The sequence below is a fragment of the Notothenia rossii genome (assembly GCF_949606895.1).
Source record: "Notothenia rossii genome assembly, chromosome: 3".
Lineage (NCBI taxonomy): Eukaryota > Metazoa > Chordata > Actinopteri > Perciformes > Nototheniidae > Notothenia > Notothenia rossii.
The window spans coordinates 37,987,277-37,992,100 of record NC_136901.1 but is presented as its reverse complement, the minus strand read 5'-3'; the positions used below and the strand labels follow the sequence as shown (position 1 = coordinate 37,992,100).

Below are 4,824 nucleotides of genomic sequence, written 5' to 3'. Positions count from 1 at the left end.
CAAGATGCCTGTGTGCTTTGTACGAGGTTGTAATCACAAAAGAGATCATACCACTTGCTCGTTCTATCGCTTCCCGTCTGATGAAAGGACCAGGAGTCGTCGGACCAAACATATCAGGTAATATACATGTTTTGCATGGAACATAGTCAAGTTAGCTACCTAACTAGTAGCGAGCATGTTAGTTAGCATTATATTACATTACTTAGCCTTGTCATTTGTATTAGCCTTAACATTAAGTAAACCAAAATGTTAAACAGTAAGAGTAGTCATGATCGTAAGTATTTTGTGAAACATTTGAAGAGTAGCCTATCACCCCTCCACCAGGTGCTAAGGGGGCGGGAGGTAGGCTAACGCCACATTAGTATCAGCGATCTTTTCTACTTAATGCTATCTGCACAAATGGTTAACATTGACCATTAAAAGATCAGGAAGTTCAGGGAGAGTCGAAGGAAGGAAGGCAGGCAGCTTTGCATGACATTCTTCTGGACGTGTTTCATTGTGATGATAGTGAGAGTGAGTCAATCTGTTTGTTGGAAAGACAGTAGTTGAGTGATTACTGAGAGAACATTATTAAAAGAGATAATTATTCAGTGTTGTTACTTTAAAGTGTTGTTACTGACCTTTTTCTCTTTTATTTTCTTTACCTCACCTGTAACTGCTGAGACCCTGAGGAACATGCACACTGGTCTGACCTGCTCTGGCAACCTGATTTCCACTGTACGTAATAGTATTTGGTTATGGTATATTATTTATATACATCAAAGGCACAATGCACCCCTCAGAGACACACATGTATTGAGTGGGATATTTTGCATTGGTCATGTGAAATCATCTTTACATACTAAAAACTGTAGGAGCGGCAACTTGTTTTGAAATTGAATTTTTAATATCCGATAATAAAGTTGATCTGTTTTCTTTATTCTTCTTTCTTCCCAGCTCCATCCATCACCATTCTCTGTTCCTGCAGGTCCTGCTTGCTAATCAATATTCATATTTTTTTACACAATTACAAATAAAGTCAATGTATTGTATGACATGAAGTTGTGCTTCATTCTGAGTCAATAATAAATTCATTCTGCCTTCAGCTGCAAAATTATTGTGGACTGCACCGACATCCATGTAGCTGCCCCCCAGTAAGATGAACCAAGCAAAGTTAACACTCAACATACAGCTGTACTCTTAAGTTTACATGAAGAATTTGTGAAATATTGGTAATAACAGGTTTAAATGATTATTAGTAATTAATTATATAATTTTCTCATCGTAGATGAGCAGACAGGGAGCAGATGAGAAAAGCAGAATATGCAGCTGCCATTTTCCACATGGAAAAGAGAAAGGGCCAAGTGTATTTGAGTGGACAAAAGAGAAATCCCAAATACGAAAAATAAAATTATACAATTTACAGATATGTATACAAATAAATATATATCCTATATACACCATGTATAATGATGGTGTATGATGTAGAAGGAAGTGTGGTAGATAACAAGTAAATATAGAGTTACATACAGATCCATGTTACAGCAAAAGATGGAATAACTAAGAAGCACGCAGTATAATAATAATTACACGCAACAATTAAATAACTGCTCAGCATCTCCACCAAAATCCCAATCTGCTGTGTCCTGTTTTCCTCCCCTCTGCATAACACCCCATCACACATACGAAACACAACGCAGAGTCCGAGGGTGTTAAGAGTATGTTTATTTAAATGTCCTCCTCTCTACTGGCCAACACAGGGAGCATATGCTGGGTGTAGAATTGTTCCAGGAGGAGGAGATTTCCATGCCATGCAGGGTCTTTGGGGATGGGGACGATGATCCCCTCCTTCGTGGTCCACAGTAGCAGAGACTCCGGTCTGTGATGTGCAGCTTTTATATAATATACAATACATTTTTTTGAAAAACATTTGATCAAAAAATAAGGATTTGGTCAGGATCTAGAGTCAGTGTGTAGTTTATTAATTAATCAATGCTCTCTACATTAGGAAAACACATACCAGTGTACCAGAGGGAGTCACACACAGCTGTGCCTAGATAACCAAACAAATTGACAACAGGGATGCAAACTCATCAGGTATGAAAAAGGTGACAAGGATCCGAGCCCCCTGACCCCACAGAATATCGGCTTTAAAATGAGGAATAACAGAGGATTTTAGCAGTCAGAACAACTAAAGCAGCAGTGTTAATATTAACAGAAACGCCATAGAGTCACATCTAATAGAAATATATAAAAAGCATTTATTTTAATTGTGTAGCAGTCAGTTTATAATTTTGGCAGCACTGTTGAGCATTTTGAAAATGTATTTTCATGCCTCTGTGCAAGGCTTAGTCTTTCTATCTTTATAGCCACTGGTGTAAAGTAACTAAGTTCATAAACTCAACAAGTACTATACTTGGGCACAATTTTGAGATACTTGTACTTTACTTAAGTATTTCAATGTTTTGCTACTTTGTACTTCTACTCCACTACAGTTCAGAGGTAAATGGTGTACTTTTACTCCACTACATGTATGTAATACCTTTAGTTACTTTACAGATGTGGATGAATGATGTGAAATATAATCAAGTGTTAAATCAGACTTTAGTTCCACCTGGAGTAAATCCAAAAGCTACCCTGCCTGCAGTATACAAAGTCATTCAAACTAGCTGCACCTTTAACAGCTTTGATAACACTTTAATGATCAGTCATTATAAAACATATCATATTATTCTGAAATGGACCAATCTGCAAAATGACTACTTTTACTGTCGCTACTTTCACTATATTTTGATAATAATACTTTTCTACTTTTACTTGAGGAACATTTGGAATGCAGGACTTTTACTGTAACAGAGTATTCCTACACTCTGGTACTTCTACTTTTACTCAAGTACAAGAACTGAGTACTTCTACTTTTAATCAATTACAAGATATATACTTATACCACCGCTGTTTATAGCCTATGAAAAAAACGATTAGAAAACGAAGGCTAAAGCTAACGTTAGCAGATAGTGACAATGTATGCTAGTTGGCTAGCTCAACGATAATATTGGAGAGACAGCAAGCGCATTTCGTGGCATCTGCGGGCAGTGGCAAGTACTTCCGGCATCTGCCACGGAGGCCGCTACTCCGTGGTATCTGTGGCAAGTATATGCCACAGATGTGGTATCTGTGGCAAGTATATGCCACAGATGCCACAACTTGCCGTGGCAAGTATATGCCACAACCATGCCACAACTTGCCGTGGCAAGTATATGCCACAGATGCCACAACTTGCCGTGGCAAGTATATGCCACAACCATGCCACAACTTGCCGTGGCAAGTATATGCCACAACTTATATATGCCACAACTTGCCGTGGCAAGTAAATGCCACAAGTTAAGAGTTAAGAGAAGGTTTACGGTAGCTGCCACTCGCCTTCCGTGGCAAATGCTGATATTTAAACTCGTATTTATCGTGTAAAATGTCGCTGGACTATCACAGGACTGATGTGCGATCTCTATTTTTCAAAAAGATAATAAATTATCATTTATATTCAATTTTACTTGGAATAGCCTACTTGGTTTGCTAAAATAAACAAACGTGCTATATCTATGATAGTAGGCTAAACATAGGCCTATATTGTAATAAAAAAAAGAAATATTGGCAAGTGAGCGTTGCAACGCAAGCCCTTGGCAATTGTCGCTTCTTGAGGGGAGTTTCCACTGCTTGCTACGATAACCAGTGCTTGAATTGGGCCGGTACTCACCGGTACGCAGTACCGGCACTTCTGATTTTTACCCATGTGGTACCGGCACTTCTTACTGAGTACCGGCAAGGTGCCGGTACTCAGTAAAATGCCGGTACTCAGCCGCCGGCAATATACGTATATATTGTAAACGCAACGCAGCGCAAATGTGGGTCTGACTCTGCCTCACAGAGGGTGACTGGCTGTCTACATGACGTGGCCTGCCGACATTGCCACTTTCATACAGATCATACTAATGCCCTCGATTGGTCTCTGTGTGTCATTCAAGCTCGGGAGGGTGTGTGTTGGTGTATGTCTGGCGCGAGCGAGCGAGAAAGCGCGCGCACCGGTTACGTGTATTGTTGTTAGCATGATGCTAGCTAGCTGCGCTAACGGATATAAGGAGCTACAGCTCTGGTGAGGTAAATTAATCTCTGAGTCTTTAGATAGTTAACTTAGTTTAAGTTATCTCAGTGGGTCTCAAACGGTTCGGTCACCATTTATGTAAACACATATTTCCATTTGAGGGGGTAGTGATTAGTAAAATATGCATGAATAATACAAACAAAATGTTAACTAGGTGAAAAAAGGTAAGACAAACTTGTTGAGAGCTAAAACTAGTCTTTGCTGTTGCCTCAAAGAGGAGCAGGGGGGAGAGGAGGGAGACAGGAGAGGCCGATTCAGGAGCCCAGACACACTCACAACTATAAATGAACCAAAAACAAATAAATAAACAAGTTTCAATGTTTTTTCATATTGGATATTGTATGTTATTGGTTATGGCCATGTACTTATGATTTTATGATTATTTGAATGTATACATTTTTGTTTCATATGGGTGTAGTCTCTTTATTTCCCCCTCAAAATTCACCAGATTGATGCATTTAAGTCCAACATTTAAAAAAAAATCTTACCGGGGGAGCATGCCCCCGGACCCCCTATAGTATTTGAGGCCCGGCCCCACTGTTCCCAAATAGATTTGCAATTTTTTTTAAATAGTAACCCATCTCCATATGTTTCTTTTTGGGTAGTAGATTTAAACTAAAGGGCTATCACTTTGTGCAGCAACGCTATTGACAAATAAATCCAGCAAAATGGCACAAAAAACTGGTAGT

At 39.2% G+C, this 4,824-nt stretch overlaps 1 long non-coding RNA gene across 1 annotated transcript; it reads left to right on the top strand.

Moving 5' to 3' along the window:
• Window positions 1–319: 319 nt before the first annotated feature.
• LOC307033953 lies at window positions 320–1,036 on the top strand. Its single transcript, XR_013806728.1, has 2 exons — window positions 320–717; window positions 937–1,036. It is a non-coding gene; the product is annotated as an uncharacterized lncRNA (long non-coding RNA).
• The last annotated feature ends 3,788 nt before the right edge of the window (window positions 1,037–4,824 follow it).